At 42.5% G+C, this 19,588-nt stretch overlaps 1 protein-coding gene across 3 annotated transcripts in view; it reads right to left on the bottom strand.

Annotated features, from left to right (window-relative positions):
- Positions 1 to 19,588, bottom strand: part of MAF (MAF bZIP transcription factor) — a 194,075-nt gene that overhangs the window by 131,157 nt on the left and 43,330 nt on the right. The window contains exons 3-4 of one of the 3 annotated variants that reach the window (XR_010346638.1): positions 14,049 to 14,170; positions 369 to 1,487 (exon numbers count right to left, since the gene is read on the bottom strand). The exons of 1 other annotated variant lie outside the window; for it this stretch is intronic. The gene's annotated coding sequence lies outside the window, so the exon portion shown is untranslated. Of the gene's footprint in view, positions 1 to 368; positions 1,488 to 14,048; positions 14,171 to 19,588 lie in introns of those variants that run through there. One more of the 3 variants, XM_064386774.1, reaches the window with a different exon arrangement.

Below are 19,588 nucleotides of genomic sequence, written 5' to 3'. Positions count from 1 at the left end.
GAAGGAAGGGGCATGCTGCCAACCCATTAAAGATAACCCACTAGCGTGTTGGAGTGTTTAAAAAAAGCCTTCTTTTGTTGGCTTTTTGGAGGGTTTTATATCTGCTGAGTTGGAAGTGGGTGCCCAACCCCAGGTACATAACAGTGTTGGACATCAGCTGTAATGTATCCTTGATCATCCCAATGTGATAGATGGAAGGGTTATTCAAGGAATTGCTGTGGGACCCTAGTCAGTGAAATAACAACACTGAAATACCAGAGGAACAAGTCAACCCCAGTAAAACCATAAAATCTTAATTCTTTAACAGAAATAATGCCTTAAAAGGGGAACAAACTGATGCAAAATCTGAAGAAAGTGAGAAAATGCAATAAAATTTGGAGGCCATTTATTACTTATCAGGTAAACAGCAGATTATAATGAAATAATGAAGCCAGAAAGATAAGTCCTAATCATAGGAATTCTCAGATAATGCCTTGAGAGGTGCTGTTATCCTCCAACACTACTACTTCTCATCCATGTCCTTTTGCATTCTCTCTCCATGTCCCTTCTTTGATTCTCCTTCCAGTTTTTTGGGTTTTTTTTGTTATAATTAAACATTGTAAGATCTACTTGTGAAATGGATGGATAATACAGCACTTTTTTTGTAAAATGTCAATACATTTTCTGGTGTAAAATCAGTGTAACTCCATCTCTGGTCTCAATACATTTTATTTACAAGAAAATGCATAAGCGGGAGACAAATATCTACTGTTTGCACCGTTTCAAAAACATAAACTATAACATAAGGGGTTGTTTGTGCTCTCCCTTAAACTGCTGGGAGTCGGGGATGTCTCTCCAGAGCTGAGACTGACTTGGAATAGGTGAAGTAAAGCAGAGATTCACAGGCACAGTTTCCTCATTTAAATTTACACAAAGTGAGAGGACAAAGAGGCTCCCAAAATTCTGTCCTTGTGGTTCAAATTTGAATATATATTTTTAAAGCTGGCCAAGCAACTGAAATTAAACCGCATGTAATTAAGTTCCAGTAATTTGAGCAGAAAGTAGTCCTGGGAAAGTTAGCAGGCTGGAAACACTATGGTGAAGAAGATACATTGGATTTTGTTGTGCCATTCCTATCACATCAGAAGTCCATAAAGAGGAAATTTAGGGCAAGTCAAGAGTTTTCAGTCTCTGGTTGCAGACCCCAAAGGTCCATGGACCAAACCACACAAGCAGCTGGTTGGGTGATGTGTTCCCACCTGAATTTTTCAGTGTCTCTTCAAGTTTTCTGTACAGGAGTGTGACACTGCCCCAAAGTCTCCATCCTCAGGGTGCTGCTGCCTTCTTCTCAAACTCAACGTGGCTTTGCTCTCTGCTCCTTACACCCACCAGCAGTCCTGGCTTACCTCCTGCTGCTGCAGAAACTTTTGGCCTCCTCATGGTGCAGATCTATAAGCAGTGTGATCTCCTCTGCATCCAGGCATCACCACTCCGGGTCTTCTGGGAGACTAAGGTTGGAAATTGGAAAAGGGATCACAAAAAGTGATAAAAGTAGAAGTAAAAAAGATCAGCAGCAAGGAGGAACAGCTACCGAAGACCGGGCAGTTACTAAACAAAAAGGAAAATGAGCCATGAGAAGCCTTGGTGGAAGAAAGAGAAGTAGTGGTTCAAGAGCTGCCAGTCACCAGAAAAAGGGTGCCACACAAAGCAGATGACCCTCCCTAAAGCACAAGCCCCACTCCAGGCTGGTATTGGAGCTCTGGGAAGTTTGACTTCCTTCCTCTTGCTAAGCAGGGTGACAGACACCCTGAAGGACTTCGTGGTGGTGTGGCTGCCCCTTGGATCAGAGCAGTGTGTCCCACCAAGCCCTGGCTTGCTTTTGGAGAGAACTCCCCACTGGCTGTCCTCTGGAAGGAATATGTGTGCATTGAAGCTGTTCTGCAGCTGGACCAGTGCCCAACAAATGGAGAGAGCCAGGAGATTACTGCAAAACCACCCCAAAGGGAGACACAAGTGTAGACAGAGCTGAAGTATAACCCAAGAGAAACAAGGCTACTGTCAGTTCCTTTAAATAATTTCAATATACGTGGGGGTAAACTGTTGGGGATTTAGAACATTAAAAAATTGAAACAGTTTTTTTTTGTAACATGCTGCTATTTTAGGTCATATTGTACCTTCAACATTTGCACACACTTCAGCTAACATCAGTGTGATCTGTACTTAACAAACACAGTGTGCCCAATGATGACTGAATTACTCAGGAGGAACTACAATTGATAAGACAATGATTTATGGACCTATTGTTTTCTAGGTTCTTGTAAATAATCCTAATTGGTGTTAATCATCCACCCTCTGCTTTGTGTTATCACCAAGCAAAGTACACTTCCTAAAGAAGCTATTTAGGGGCATAATCCTTCTGAAAGGCAAGACAGCTATTGACTTCCACAGGACCTGCATTGAGGTGCTCAACCAGGGAAAACAACCCTGGAATATGAGCAAAACACATCACACTGTCTTTTCCATGCTTTCACTGAATTTTTCCAATAAACTCCCAGTAAATTTAGCATGTCCCAGTAATCCCTTCCACGTGGGCTTCATGCAGTGTCTCTCCAGCCTTTCTCCCAGCTCAGAAATGCACCACAGAGGAGGTTCATTTGCTGATGTTTATTTACTGCCAGAGTGCAGCTCCTGCCTGCATGCCCTTGGTATGGGCTGGCTGTGTCAAACCTGACAAAGGCTGCTTTGGAAGAGCAGACACCTGCACCAGGACCTGGCGGTTTTTTGCCTCTGATTTTATTGTTGTGCCTGAAAAAGTGCTTTGATCTTTTGGTGTTTCGCTGTTTGTCACTCCATGACCTTGTCATGAGGGAGCTGTGGCACTTGAGACCCCCTTCCCTGCTGGTTTTAGGTGTAAGGTTTGGTGGGCTCAGTTCTAGCATACAGATCAGCTTGCTTGATTTTAACAGGTCTGCACTTTAAATAACACTTAAATCGCATTCTAGAGGGTGCAGTCACACACTGCTTGCTTATGGAAACTACAAGGAAACCAGACAGCTTTTCAATTTGTGTATCAAAGAGAAGGAGATTTGCACATAAAAGGGTGAATTATTTTGATTTGTAGTTTTCATGCCACTGTACATTCTCCAACATAAGTGCTCCCTTGTCTCTGCTTTCTGATAGTTCATATCAGGTTCAGTGGCCTAGATTTTCAAAAGTGGTAATTTTGGAGGCCAATATTCCTCAGTGCCAATGCAAGGTGCCTTAAAGAGACCAGATATTGTTAAGATACTTTATATCTTTGGCAAATAGGGCGATTTTAGCACCTCTCAAACTTGACACCCCAGAGTGACAGTGTGAACAATCCTCAGGGGTGGGTTGGCCTGAGGAATAAAGCTTTCCCCCACCACACCATCCCTTCCACTGACACTGGTCCTCACAGCATCATACCCCCACCACCATTAAAGATTCCTGCAGAGTCAACATCACCAGTCCTTTTTGACATTCTCAACCACCAAACACCCTAAATAACCTGGAAAAGAGCTCATTTCCTCAGCTATTTCACCTTTTAAGTAGCTATAAGAGAAAAGTCTTCTTAAGGCATGAGGCTGGATAGCCAAAATCTAGCTATATGGTACTTGAGGGAGAGGAGGGGAGAAACCCTATCCCATTATCTGCATTATCCTGTTACCCTTGGATGTCTTCCATGTACTTGGAAAAGCAATGCCCCACTCTTGAGGCTTCACATTGCAGCCACTGCCTTTTTGGCAGAAGAAGGGTGGATGTGGCTCCCTTCAAAGTCAATCAATGTCACATCTTTAATCAATCTAGAAGGTCACCACTGCACTTCCATCAAAAAAAAGTTGGGTACAATTCTCGCTGAGTCCTGATTGTTTGTGGGGAATTCAGGTTGCAGTGGGTGTTAGAAAAAGTGTTTTCTGGCCCTTACCTCAGCACATCTTCTATTCCTAGGCTCTTTGTAAGAGTTTAAGATCAAATGAGGATTGTACCTGGGACTCTGAGATGCAATGGTGCAGGAGGATGTGCAGTGAAACCTCAAAACACACCAAAGTGACTGAGCTTTGTGTTTCTTTATGGCTGTGAACACATCCAGCTTTGCTGTGAGGTTCAGAAAGCTTGGGGAGCTTTTCTGTGAAGGCAGGTCACATTCTGAGCAAGCTTACAACGATTTTGAGTTTCACATTACAATCACTTATGATTTGTTCCTCTGGGATGTCTGTGAGTGGTCACAAAACAGAAATCTATTGTGTTTCAGGGAACTGTGACTAGGAGGGAGGATCATGGCAAGGCTAGTGTCAAAAACACTCAAACTTCGAGTCAGGACCCCTTACACAAACACACCTATCAATTTAAAACACTGAATCTATCAAGCCAGAAAATTCATCCCCCAAGCTGGAGCAATTTCATTTCCATCCTGGTACAATTGGAGCAGGATCCAAAGCCCAGTAAAGTCAAGGGTAGAATTTCCATTGATTTCTGAGGAGCCTGGATCAGATCCTAGATCACATTGTCACTGCAGCAAAACCCAGCCGTGTTGCAGTGTACCCACCTGCTCTCCAAAGTCTCAGCTCTGGCCCTTCCAATCCATTGCAGGTACGACCTAGGTTATTCCAGCATTTACTTGGTGCAAGGCTAAATAAATACTGTTTTATCAAAATCAGCAATACTGCTTCTCTTCAGTAAATTAGGCCAACTAACACACACTTTTTATTAGGACAATTTGCCTCCTTAAGTCAAAACCAAGTGTCTAAATCCATATTCTATCAATCAGTCCAGTGCCCTCTTACACCAGCTGTGAACTAAGGCTGGATAAGGGCATACAGAAAAAGTGAATGAAGACCTTACAATGTTTTTTTTTAATGAGGTACTTAGGCTTGTTTTACAATAATTCAACAAAATCTGGCTAGGTAAGGGATCAACAGAAGAATGCATGAAGGAAACAGAAGAATGAAAGAAGGAAAGCAAAAAGGAAGGCAGACAAGAAGGGAAGAAGGAAGAAAGGACGGAAGGAAGACCTTCTGTTTCATTTATTAATACTTCATATTTATAAGTCACAAAAACACAAAAACCTTCTTTAACCATTGCCTCTTCTCAACAAAATCACCCACCTACAAATTAAAATCCCCTCCAGACATTGCTGAAATTACTTTCTCTATGCAGGTCTGTAATGTAAATTGTTCTGCACACTAAGAAACTATTTCAAAAATAAGAGATTTTTTTCCTTGTGTGCAAATCAAACCAGAGAGGAATTTCTGGGAAGAGCAAAAAATCTGCCGCAGCCAGTACTAGAATAGGTGCCCTAAACAAACCTCCAGAAGGAGCATAATGAGGCAATGATTTATGGCGTGCTATGCAAGTCTCACTGCTGTGAGTGTGTTGTAAGAACCAGAGAAAGGCAGAGGCAGTAATCATGCAGCCTCCTCCTCCTCCTCGTGTGTTTCTGGATATTACCTGCTCAGGATATCAGTGTGAGACAGGGCTGCAGCCTCCCTGAGCTGCAGGATTGGCAAATGATCTTTGTGCTGCAACATGTTGTCTCGTATTTACAGCACCATCTCCCACTGCATAAAAAATAAAAAAAATTAAAATCTGCATATGGATATTCTGAAACTTTGCACAAATATAAAGTGTCAGTCATGCTGGATGAGTTACTGCTCGGTCTAAAAAGGATTTTCAGGAATGTTGCCATCAGCAGGTAGAATCCTGAATATTTCAGAATGAAGGGTAAAACTTCCCTGGATTGCAAAAAGGGACAGCATTTCACCTGTGAATTAGGGACTAAATACAGACAACGAATTCTGCCCACATAAATATTTGTAAGAAATTTTGGTCCTGAAGTACTAAAATCAATTAAATGAAGAGCAGAAATATGCAATGTAACCAGCATTGCACCAATCAATACAAATCAACATGAGCCTGACCCTGTATGTGTTGTATTTGCAATTAGCTGGGCTTTTTTACAATTTAAAATTCATTTGTGTTCTTGTACTGACTGGCAGGTTGCTTGCGCTTGTGCCCATATTCCTCTAAATTTCTCCAATTTAAAATACAAAAAATATCTCCACAACTAAGAATTAGTCTGCAAATGTCTCTGGTAAGTTATTTATCGTAAATAAACATGGAAAAGATTACCTGCAGACTACTCGTGCTCAACTTCCCCCCTACCTCCCCCCTGCCCCAAAAGGCTAAATCAGTGAAATAAATTAATTGTTATGAATTATTCAGCTCTACCTGTGGCAATGAAAAATAGCAAGAGCATTAGGATTCTTCTTTGTGTACTAAGCCTCTAATTTATAGAGAATGCATATTAATAAAACACAGGATATTCATCAATATTCAAGTCACTGGCTGCCTGACTATTTAATCTAAAATTACCAGCCAGCTCAAAACTCTTACTAGTTAATCATGTAATCTAAGCCATTCTGATATTGATGGTTAACATTAATTGCCCAACTGCCATTTATAAAAACCTCTCCTACATCTTCCATTTGCCTGGCAGAGAACCTTTGACACGTTTAAATTTTCAAACAAGCTGGAGTAGGTCAGCTCATCCAGCCTGTTCTCCAGCCCAAAATGTTTGTTTGCTTCATTCTCATGAAAGGGATATTGTCTCCTGTTGTGGTTTTGCTTTTGAACATAAACAATGAAAACTGTCCTTCATTATAAGGATCTTTGATACGTTCCCCTCCTGCTGCAGATGTTCTGCAGGTGGAGAGGAAAACCAGCTGGATTTTGTTGCCTGCACAGATTGTGTCATCCTTTACAATGGAAACAAAAGTGTTCAGATCAGCAAGGCCAAAACAGTCTCATCTGCCAGCCACGTACTCTACAAAAAGCCACCAACCACAGACTTCCTCCCCCAAACCTGACTTCACACTCCAAAGGGGATGGCTGGCAAAGAGCAGAGACACCTTCAGACACTGCCAACCTCTGCTGCATGACCTCCTCTGCACAAATCAAGGTGAAACCTAAGAACTGGGGGAAATTCTCATGTGATAAAAGTTAGCCAAAGTTTAGAATCAAACTCCCAAATTTATAATACCAGTAAGAAGTTCTGATGAAGGGGATGGCAGTGACATCTTCCTAAAGCAATGCATCTGAGCTGGTCTTGGTACTTTTCATCGGAAATTTTTTCTATTCTTCTTTTTTCTTTTTATTAACTTAACCCAATTAAAGCTAAAAAAATACAGAAAAAAATCCAAAACTCCACAAGCAAATAGAAACCTTTCAGTTTTTCTAACCAAAAAGTTAGGATCCTGGAAGTTAACTACAAATCAGCAAACCTGCAAAGAACTCAGTGTAGCAGAAACTTCATACTACAAATATATAGAATCATGCTACTGTATGTGGCACTAACAGAGAGAAGCAAATGAGATAAGAATTGTTTTGATCATTCCTTTCTCTGCTTCTCTCTGTTCAGAGAGCATGTGAATATCACAACTGTATAATTAAAAACGTTTTTTAAAAACAATACTCTTACCCCTTTCAAATGACACCCTTGGGTCATTTAAACTGAAATTTAAGTATGATGGAAAAATTTTGAAAAAAACAGGGTTTTTCTGAGTAAAGAATAGTTTCCTCTGTAATACAGTAATTCTCTGGATTGAGGGAAATTGCTTTCATTTTATAATTTTGCCCCTCTGGAATCCAGGAACTGCCAAGAAGTTAACAAGTGTATGTTCCCATGGAGTGAGGGCTGCTGAGTAATACCAAGTGAGACAAGACACACAGTGTTGCTTCGACTACTCTGGAGCGAAATCACCCTCCTGGCCTTGAGACTTATGTAAGGGACCCCAGCACCCATCCCAGCCGTGTCAATAAGAACTTGAACCTGGACCTTTGCAGAGGGCAAACACTCAGCGTGCAATAGCAGCGCCTCCCAGCCCGTTTCAAAATTCCAGTCAATATTTGCAGAGGATGTTTTGCAGCCCTCGCGCGGGTCCCGGCGGCGGAGAGCTCCGAGCTGCCGAGAGGGAACAGCGTGCTGACAGCAAGGAGAAAATGATGACTGCACGGTGAAACGCAGCCTCGGAACAAGCAAGGACTAAATAAACTCTCAGCATACCTCGGTAATTCTTTGTGGCACAAAAAGTGGCTTGGGCCTTGTCTGAACTGGGCTTTTACCTAAGCTGGAAACCCATGTTTAAATTAAATTTAAAGGCCATTCTTCTTAAAAGCACTTCTACAATGCTTTGGCTGGACAGTGTATTTTTCTAACCAATGTTTACATAGTTTGACCCATTTTCACTTCTTTGCTTTAGCTGAAACTATTAATTAAGCTATTTAAAAATTAAATTGAGTATATGCCTGCTTTGGACTGGATCTCAGGCTTCATTTAATTGTTGGTTCTTGTCCTGAGTTTGGCTGTGAGGGTGTGTGAATCTGTCTCCATTTGGAAATGAACACAAAATTACAAATATATTTCATATAGACTATGAGACTGAGTAAAATACTGAAGACATGCCCTACTTTAATTGTTTTAATTGTTTGGGATATATCCCCATGATATTGAAAAATTACATCTGCAAGAAACACAGTGACATGAGTCCAGTGTAGCTCACTGTGGAAAACTGTGCAATTTTAAATGGCTGAGCTGGTGTTAGAGATACAAACAAAAGTTCAATTTTTGTGAGCACAAAACCAGTCACACATCACATTTCTTGTGATTTATATGCCACAACCATGCTGGATTTTCGAGTGGAAAAGATGTCTAGAAATTAATGAAAAAGGGTCATCTCTATTTTTCTATTTGCAACTAAAATAATTCATGGCTTTCTCTTATAGAGGGGCCAATGTGCAAACGGAAGTCTGATTTAGATTTTCCCATTGAATGGCTTTTCTGTACAGAAATCTCATGAAAACACACTGATTCTTTAAACTTTACTGTTGATGCTGAAATTATGCTGTGTGTCAAAATTACATCAAACAACTACACTTATTTCCACCAGAAAAATTTGATTATTTCACTCTCATTTACATTACATTTTTCCCCACTATAATGCTGACTTGGTAATTCCCTTAGGTCTGGACACCTCCAAGTAGATTTTTTCAGTAGAAAGAAAGCTTTCATTATATTTCATAATTTTTTTCCTCCTTGATTTGAATGTTATAATTGGGTTGGAGATATATTTGTTGCTAACTTCATGTTTTGCCAGGCTCCACGAGCAGCATCGTTTAATTTCTCTCTTTTCAATGAACCTTTTGACTTGATAAAAGTTGCTGTAAGGTATTTTTACAAAAGAGGCCAACAGAGCCATTTCATTTTAAACCCTTCTCTTTAAAGTATCTCATTTCCTTACTATTTCTTAATAGAGGCACTATCCTGCAATGTCATAAAGAATGCTGCAGTTGACTTCAGTGGGACCAGGATCACTCTGTACTGTAATTAGTTCTATATTTCAAAATATTAGAGGTTATTTTCTTCTTTTTTTTTTTTTTAATCTGAGAAAAGAAAACATTTGGAAAAAAAAAGGCTTTCAAGTGTGACTGTCAGTAGAATACTAAAAATAAGTTGCAGGCATTCCAGTTGCTACAATTTATGTTTCTAATGAAATTTTCCTCTTCTCATTTACTGCAAATTTTTAATGTAAGTTTTTACAGTCATTGATTCAGTATCTTTAATCTTCCACCAGTATTAGATAGAAATGGAACTAACTAGGGAAAATCTATCTGGTTATAAAGCACAGTGTCTATAAAGTTGTTCAGTTCATCCAAAACTGCTTTTTTTTTTTTTTTCCCCCAGCAGGTCAGACAGGATAAAATTATATTTTGAAATACTGTTAATACTATTCTGAGATTAATACACTGGTAATTAATAATAAGTTTAAAACATTATGATGCCTCTGGAGAAATCAAAGGATTCAATGTCAATCACCCTGACTACCAGCACTGGGCAAGATCCCACAGCGCCGAGTTCTGGATCTTTTAATTGCATTCAGCAGCAAAATCTACTCCCTGAGACTGGTAGCAGAATTCAGCTCCAGCCCAGACCAGGGAGGGAGCACATAATTTCCAACTACTCATTTAGATGGGATCTGTCAGGGTTTGCATGAGCAAAGCCTGGGAGCCAGTCTCACAGGGAGAAAATAGCTGAGCACCCACACCCCAGGTCACGGCCTTTCCGTCCTTCCCTGTGCCGAGGGCTTGCCGCAGGCTCTGCCAGCACCACGCTCCCTGTTTTGCAAAGAGGGCTGTGCTGCTTCACTAGGAGCTGTCAGGCTCCATCCCCTGCCCCAAGCTCCTCTCCCCAGACCCATAAACACCCTGGAGCAGACACCCTTTGTCCACGCAGTCTATTTATAAAACCCCACTTCCAACATGTTTCGGCTGGTGTAGGTCAGCTCCACGGCTCCAATTATGGCAGCCAAGCTGTGCAGCAGGAAGGTGCAGCACCCGAAGAAATGGTTCAGGGCCAGTAGCAACTTGACCCCAAGCAGTCCCAGCAGAGCAGCATGTCTGACCATGCCCTTCCATCAGGGCAAATACGTGCTTTTCCCTCATGACCATTGTGTCAGTGCTAAAAATATAAAGCACTTCGACCCTGCAAAGAGCTCGAGTGTGCCTTATGGACAGTCCCTTTAAAATCCACGGGTCTGCAAGGCAGAATGAAATCCCCCACCCACTGAAGCAAATGGAAAAACTCTCCTGCCCTGCAGGGTGCCAGAAGTTGCTTCCCAGGGCAGGAAAGTTAAGAACATGTGCAAGACTTTGGCAGGACAAGAGACCTATTTTTGGACACTACTTATTCTAGGTATTTCTACCGTTCCCATTAACACTGTCCCAGAACACGTGGGAATCATTCATGCATTTGATAATCTGGAAATGAGAAATGAAGGTTGCCCAAATTCCCTGGATGAGGAGCAGCAGCAGAGGTGGGTCTGTCTGCTTGGGGGCTGCTCCTGCACATGGAGTCTGGCAGGGACATGGGTACACCATGCAACCTACAGCAGCAGGGCATGGGGATACAGACTCTGGACATCTCCTCTGCCATAACTGCCCATGTATTTACCCTTCCCACACCCTCTGCACAGGCAGTGACATATGAGCCCTGTCAAATATCCAGTGGTGTCTCTGCAGCTGCCACACAGGGACAGGCACTTCCACATCCCTGTGGGAAAGCAATGTGTATTCCTGCTCTGCTGCTGAGACCTGACTTGTGTGCTCCCCACTCCACTTACTTCTCATCATGCAACATTTCATGGCTGGGATGCACAGGAAGGTCCTGCCAGGATACAACTTGTTAGTTCCCACATTCCCAGGGCTTTATCCAGCAGCACATGCAAGTCTCTGCTGTTTCCAAGAATGGGTTAAAGTGTTACCTCTGCACTGGCCAGTGTGGTCCAGAGCAGTGGGGAGGTGAGTACCCCACATGGCCATGGCCATGACTTGGCACACAAAGCACCCCAGACATGTACAGCCATCCTCAACACCTCCTCTGGGCACAAGGGAGACTTAGGGGCTACAGGCACGTGCACGTGCATCTTTTCTCCTCCATCTCATCTATATCTGGCACAGGGAAGGGGTGTGATCTCCTGACAGTGTGAGAAAAAGTCTCTATTTATTCTGTCTGGAAGGGTGTTGTGTGCAGCAAGAGCATCTCAGCTCACGTGTGTGCTCACAGGAGACATCATTTGGGGTGCTGACAGAGGAGCCCTGGTGCATCTCCCCGACCATGGGGGTTTACCCACAGATCACAGCCAGCAGAAGGAGAAATTACTTCAAATCTACTGTGCCCTCTTCCAGCACCCTAATACTGTCCAGGAGAGCCAGTGTTGAGTTTCAGTGGGCTGAGGTGTGGGCACAAGCTCCCTTCTGCTGACTTGACTGAGCCCCAGGGCCCCTCAGGGCTGGCGGTGATGGGGGCACTTCTGTCAGCACTCTGCGGAAACAAGTTAATTGACATATGCTAACACACTGTTAAACATAACACTGTCGTGTTTAAAAATATACTAGCTGGTTGGATCAAATGCATTTTAAAACATGCCTTTTTTTTCTGAAAAGGATGAGGTTTTGGTTAACGTGCTAGTAAAAACATTTTTGAACATGGTTGAGATGGAGGAGATGTAAGAGCAAGAGCAAGTGTCCTTTGGCCGAGTATAGTCTGCAGGGAAAGTTAACTTAAAAAACAGGTTTTCCCTGATAATGTTAATTTGTTTACATTGTCCAGTTCACAGGATTTCAACATGAACATGCAGCAAAATGTCTGTGTGCAGCATAATACCCATGTAATCCATCCGCAGCGTTTGTAAATTCAGCCCTCGGGCACCACCGCAATAAACACCATAATCGTGTAATACGATAATAACAACTCCCCAAAAGCATTACAACTCTTCCTGTCAATACAGGTATCTCTTTAATGACATGCTAAAACTGAAACCAGAATTAAAATCAAAATGTTGTTTTGTGTCTTTAGGTATAGTTGTAATATATATCCAGGGAGAGGTTATTCCCTCTGACTGAAAGGAAGCCAGTTTCTGACTCTGTCCACTCTTCTTTTTTGTAAATTGCTACTGCTGGAAAACACACAAACCATTCCTCTTTGCATGCTCTTCTGCTGCAGGCTGGTCCTCCAGCACTCTGCAGGCCAAGGATTCTACAAAGCTAAAAGCTGCAATGGCTTTGTTACTTCTAGTTTGAAGCCAGGATCCTCAGCCACACAATCACTTCCAGTGAAGCTCTTCACACCATCACAGGGCAGTGAGTGTGATTTTGGCTTGTGGATAAAATAGCAAGTGCAAGGGAACACTAAAAGACAAAAGACTTTCTTTCCATGCAAATGTACTGCGGGACAGCAAATGGAAAATGAAATAGCAAAATCTAGGTCAGTAAAAAGCTTATGGTATGAAGAAACAATAAGCAGAATTGCCTCTAAATATAACAAATACTTACTCAGGTTTTTACCAAAAGCATTGAGGGTTCTTTAAACAATAATGCTGGGGCCTGATTTATAAATCTGCATGTTCAAATATCATGGTGCAAAATGAAGTCAAGATTCAAAAATGAAACCATACATCAAATGCCTGGCAGCGAAGGTACACAAATAAATGCTGTGATTGTCCATCATCTGTGCCCAAGTCAGTGTAATTGTAGAGCTGTACAAGGGGCTCTCAATCAGGCTTTGGGGATGAAGTGCAGAGCTGAGACCCATCTCTGGGCTGACATCACAAGGGGGCTACAGAGAATTTGCACGATACTGCTCAGAGATGATATTTCTGTTAGAATAAGTGAGGGTGTCCTGATGTTTACATTGCATTTTATGTGCAGGGTTTAAAGCACATGAGAAATTAAGACAAAGATGCCTATAGACATGAAAGGAACTTGTGGGGCACTTAAAAGCAAACCTGCCATTACAGAGATGCCTGGGCCGGGGTGTCCCAAGCTTCAAGCACTGCTGCCACATGTAATGGCAACCTCTGTGCTCAGGAATGTCTTGTCCTGGGACTCCAGGGATGGGCATTTCATCAGAGAGCTGGGGACAAGATGACCCTGATCATTTGAGCTTGGACTCGATGGTGTGAGAGGTCTTTTCAACCTAAATGATTCTGGTATTCTGTGTGCTGCAGCCCAATACTTTGGCCCTGTATATCTGTGAGATGTGGAATGGGAAGGAAGACTGAGGTTGGAGCTTAGAGAAGGTTGAACACATTCTCTCAGCACTAGCTGCTACCAGAAAGAGAAAGGAGAAAAAAAGAAAGGAAAAAGCTGAGGCTAAACACTTATTCCAGGCTCCTGCCCTTACCACACTGTGCATGAGAGATCAGAGGGCTGTCCTGCCTTTGCCCTGGGGCAAATGCTCCTGGTGAGAGGATCTGGTGAAAATTTGTAAAGTCCTCTGGCTATGCTATTCTCCAGAGGAGATGATATTATAAGATTTTTTAAAAGAGCAAGCAAGAAAAAAGCCTGCAAGCTTATGAACTTCCTTGATCTGAAGCTCCACAAATTCTTTCCATGGTTTTGGTACAGCACCTTATGTGCAGGGTGGAAGGGGAAGCTATTGAGTGTAGAATTACAGAGGGGAAAAACATCTCAAATTCCTTACTATTTATACTCACAACTTTCCCAAATCATTATACACAAATCTCCTAGCCTCAGCTGAACTGCTCACGGGTTACAGGGCCAAGAAAGAGGTGGAGCCTTCATGGCTCACTCTAAGCCTTTCAGAAACTTGAAATTCCTAAAAAAAAAAAAAAATGAAAGCAATGAAAGTTACCATGCCAGGCAGAGAAAATTCAACCTCTACAGTGCCCCACAAGAACAGAATTAATATACAAGACAGTAGGAGGTTGCTTTCATAACAGGGAGCATAGGTTGCTTATTTGTGAGAAGTTTTCTGGGACTACCTTCATTGTTAAGCTGAGACTGACACTGGGTACAGAGAGACAGAAATTTCACAAAAGCATTGAGCGATTGGGGGTATTTGAGAAAAAAATCTATTCTGGTAGTCCAGACACTAGGCTGGGACTTGTTAAGTTGTGAACTTGTTAAATTCCAGCTCCACCAACGGCTTCCTGCATGACAAGAAACCAAGAGCCTATTTCTGCTGGTACAAATTCTTCTTGACTTTCAGAGACACCACGGCCTTCATGTGGCAGCTCCTCACCCATAAAGCTGTTTGAGGATCTGCTTCCCTCCCTACACATGAACTCCACCAAACACCCCTGGGATGTATCTGCAAACCAGGGGGCAGAGAGGGGCTTTAACCTCACAGGACAGGTCCAGGTGCAAGCCCTGAGAGATTCATCTTTGCACAGTTCTTCTCCACCTCCTCACACAAGTCTGCTTTTAAGGTGGCTTATTTGACTTTTTAAAATTACTTTTGCCACTCCCACAACCAGTGGATGGGGGAGAAATGGATGGTTTTCAGATTTTAGTTTCCTTGTCATTATTTATGGTGTTTCCTTGTTTTGCCAAAGTTTCATTAATTGTTTTTAGCCCAAACAGTGAATTAAATTAGGGACACCCATTTCTATTTTTGTTTCTGGACTATTTTCACTTAATGGCTTTAAAGTTTTTGCAAGTGCTCTTATTTTGGGATTTTCAACATTGAACAGGGCAATAGAGACATTAAAGTAAGAAATATGCTAATTGGACTATATAATAAATGTAAAAGTTATGAGAACTCTCTAATCACATGAGATTTGGAGGCTCCCACCTCTACCCTAATTAAAAATCTCAGTCCTATATGGTTTAGCATGAAGATCACCAATACTGCTCACAAGTACTATGTGCAAGAAAGAAGCACCCCATGGGCTCCTTCAGAGGGACAAATGGCATCTTTCATGAGCAATTTTAAGGTCCTAAACTGCAACCATTTTACAAGAGGGACCCAGGAAACTCCCCCAACAGAAACAGAAACGTGGGCTCCAGGACTGTGTCTAGATCCCTAGGAGGACACATGAGATCCTCAAGAGGATTGAAAGGAAATACCCCATGGAGTGATTCAGTAGGGCAGTTTCTGTCCTCATATCTCTCTGAGGGAATTCCTGGAGGGTAATGCACAGGTCCTACAGTCCAAACTCTTCACAGACTGCCTACTAACCAAAAGTCTGCAGCCAAGAAGAGTGTTGATGGCCAGGGAGGTAGCTGCTCTCCCACCTTTTCCATGCAGGAGGGATGGACCTGAGCTCACAGCTTTGCTGCCGTGCACAGGGTGCCAGTGGAGCCAGTGGGGTTCAATGAAATGTGCAGCCATTGTACTCTGTTATGTTTATCCACATGCAAGTGTTTTTTAAACACAGACTGTTGGATTACCCAAAAAGCACCTTAGCCAACATGCTCTCAGATTTCCAACAGGTAGCCCTTAAAAATAGAGTTTTTCCTCCATTGAACAAGCAATTATAATATTACTAGAGGTCTGGAGGCTTTTGCTCTGAGCTTCGACCTACAGCAGTATTTCCCTGCTAGAAAAAAGCAGGCTGGAGTTGGTGACATAACACCAAATATACAGATGGGACCACACTATAATTAGCAAGGGAATGTCATTCCTGCCATCTTTGCTTCATTTGTAACTGTGCCTGTAAGCTCTGGGGAATGGTGTGCATTTCACACAGTCTGCACAAGAACGAGGATTGCCAACTGTCCCAGTTCTGGTGGGATACCCTTGGTCCTCTGACCCGAGGCTTGCAGAGATGCCAGCAGGGCTGCTGGAGAGCAGTGCCCCTCTCCAGGCCACTGCCATGACCCCTGGTCCCCGGGCAGAGGGGCGGGATTTCTCTGCATGGAATCAACAACTCTAAAACACCTCATGCTCCCATCCAGAGGAGCACTACCCATTGCTCCTTGACAGGGTCCTTCACACGGACCCAAAAACTTCCTTTTGCACATCATCAAGCCAAATGAGCAGCCTGGGCCTAACAAGAGAGGCCAATAACTCTGTTCTTGTCCACACTCAGCCTGCTCCCAGGAGGGAGAGGATTTACTCAGAGCAAATATGGGCATTTTCACTGGAGCTGTGCTTTTCAGCATCTAACTACTATTTTTAAATCTCTCTATTTGTTCCAGTAAAACACCAAATCAACGTTTAAAGTTTTACTGCTCACTTTAAACATTCTCAATAATGTTAAGTCCAGTTGTCTTTTGAACACTTTGTCATCCTCTGCAGGCACTTAGTTGAAAAACTTACTGTTGGCTTTGCTCTGTGCAGTCAGGTGAATTTGTTTGGTTTTTCACCAGGCTGCACAAACTGGTGAAACGAGCCAGGGGAGCAAACAAATCTATAACGTAACATGTTGCTTGTCTTACGCACAAAATTCAATTCAGCTTACTCGAGGAGGCCAATTCATTCTACTGAGTCCAAAGGGACTTTGCCTCTGAAGGTCTCAAAGCATGTTAGAAACATTAAGTTGTACAGATTTTTAACCTTAGGGATTTTAAACAGAACAGACCCCTGTGATCATCTCATCAGAGTCTTCTTCATGACATATAAATAATTTCCTTTTGTATTTCTTGCAAAAAGGCAGAATTTTGAGATAAAGTAGAGCACATTTTTCTGGTAAGTACTCCGGCCGTGATGAGAAATTTCAAATGATGCTCAAAGCACCACTTCTTTATGTAAGATTTCCTAACTTTATTTTTTTTTTTTGCCATGAAAAGTCCACCACCACAACTGTGCTAGCACCCGCCTGCACCCCCAGACTGTGCTCCTGGAGCCCCTGAATTCTGCCCCATTTGTGACAGGAATCAGGCAGCTCCTGCTGTGAGTGGGGCCAGAGTCCAGGAGACTGGAGACCTGGGGTCTGCTCCCAGCTCTGCCACTGAATTTTTGCAGATCTGTAGGGAAATCACTTATTTCCCAGGGATTTCCCCATAAATTTGACAGAGTGCCTTGAGATTCCCCAAGGAAAGGCACTGTTCAAGTACAAAGCTTAATTATGATTGTTATAATATAGTCATGCCACTAATTCCCACTAAGAACTGCAAATCGCTCCCATTCCGCTCCTCCATCCCCCATGCTTGTCAGTGCTGGTGGACAATTAATTCTTCAAAAAGGAATATATTAAACACATGTGAAATCTTTTTTATTCACAGGACATCTCTGAGCAGATTGCAGTTCCCTTCAAACATATTTGTGATTTGAATGCGTCAAGTGATGTATTTCCACTTTTTTTTTTTTTAACAGCTTGACAGAATTTATTCAAAATTCAAGTTGTGACTGGCCAAATAAATCTTGCAACATTCTTTCTATGCCTGTGATCAACCAAATTCTTCTGCCATGTAGAAATTTAAAATTCATTTTCTATAAAGCTTGCATGGTTGTCTTTAGAAATTGTATTGAATGATCTGCTTTTTCCCCCCACCCAGTTATATTTAGTCATTTTGAAATCCACAGGAAGCAATCTCAAGAGGAGTTTAGAAGGCTGAGGTGAGTTCATTGAAAACCTCAAATAAATTAAAATACATTGAAAATACCTTGCATTTTTGCCCTGCAATAAACACCAAGGCTGCCACAAGAAATGCATCAGCCTCTCCCAGCCAGGCTGAGCCACAGTCATTGTGACTTTTCTTAAGCCAAGGGGTTAATGAAACCCCTCCTACAAGGGTTAAAGGATAAATTCAGCTCTATGGTCATTCCTTAGAGAACATTTGAAGGGCAATTCAATATCCCACCTACAAAAATCAACCCCTCTGCTGTCAGCCCTACAACCTGAACAAGGAGCTCTGAGATCTATTTGTGTAATATTAGACCTGAAAAAAATTACAAGTTGTGATGAAATTAAAGACATCCAAATTTTTAGCCATTCTGTGCTGATAAAGGCTCTATTATTACCATTTACAAAGGGGAAACACAGCCAATTATAAGCTACTTCTGGCACATGCCAGGCCTCGAGTAGAAGATAAGCCAACACAGCAGAGCTTGCAGCTGGAAGCCCAGAAATGTGAAAATGAGCTGACTCATGGAAATATCCTCATATAAAATATCGGTTGGTTATTTTTCTCTGCCTCCTTTCTGTGTGTCTTAGGAATGATATATGAATTGCCTTATTTACTTTGTCCCATAAAACTTACATTTTTTTATTAATGTGCTGCCAGCTCCAAGAGCAGTCGGTGTGGGAGCAGATGGAGGGAGGGAAGCAGGGGGGAGAGCTGGTCTTTTGGGGGCACAGCATGGGAAAGGTCCCCTGCAACACTGCAGGTCCAAAAGCACAGTGGCTAATTTTCACTGAGCTTTGTCCTGCTCTCAGAGAGAAAACCAACTTCTCATTCTGCCCTGATTTCACCAAAAGCATGAGGCTGCCTGCACTGACATTACACCAGGGAGAATTAGTGAAAAATGAGGTTCCCAGAATTTATGCTCCTACATGAAAACAAACTGGGAGCAAAGGTGATTTCCTCTGTTTTTGCCCAGTGTTGCCCATCCCAAAATTCAGCCCCAGCAGCAAGTCTGCTGTTTCCCAGCAGGCAGGGGATGTCACTGGCCATGGGCTGCCATCAGCAGAGATAATGACTGAATTTACCTGCCTGGCACACCAAAGTGAAGATCTTCCCTGCACTCACCCCAATTTCCATGAGGAAATGTAACCTTTGAGATATCTGTCCCCTTTCAAGCCCACTTAGAAAGCATTCACATATTGTTAGGAGAGGCCTGGGTCCAGGTGGGTGGGTGGTGGGATGCTGTATGCCTCATTTCCTTAGGAAATGAGGTTAAACAACCCTGCCCTCCCCCGTTATACTGCACTATTGAATTAAGGCTGGTGAATGCTCATTATGAATATAATTAAAAGCAACAGCCTCATCTAACAATCTATTTTTATCCGTTCCTCACCTAGACAAGCAGCAGAAGGAATTAAAATCTGAAGGGAAGAGCCACAGTCGAGTAGAGTTTTGCTCTCCACTGAATGTAACTGTGTCGAAACACAATTTCAGTAACACAACCTTCCTTAAAAACTACTGTCCAAAAAAGACGTGCTTTGGATGCTTTTTTTCCCTGGGAAACCCATGTATAACAACTGCAAGGGCACAGATTGGGAAGATATTTTCATTTTATGAGGGAAGTAGGCATGAGCTTTGCAGCATTTCTTGCACCAGCTGCCGGCCCCCGTGGCGGCAGGGTAGGTAATTAAAAAGGACATCGTGTAACAGATAAATGCAGGAT

The sequence above is a fragment of the Passer domesticus genome, chromosome 12 (genome assembly GCF_036417665.1).
Source record: "Passer domesticus isolate bPasDom1 chromosome 12, bPasDom1.hap1, whole genome shotgun sequence".
NCBI classification, from domain to species: Eukaryota; Metazoa; Chordata; class Aves; order Passeriformes; family Passeridae; genus Passer; species Passer domesticus.
This window is presented reverse-complemented; position numbering and strand designations above follow the sequence as displayed.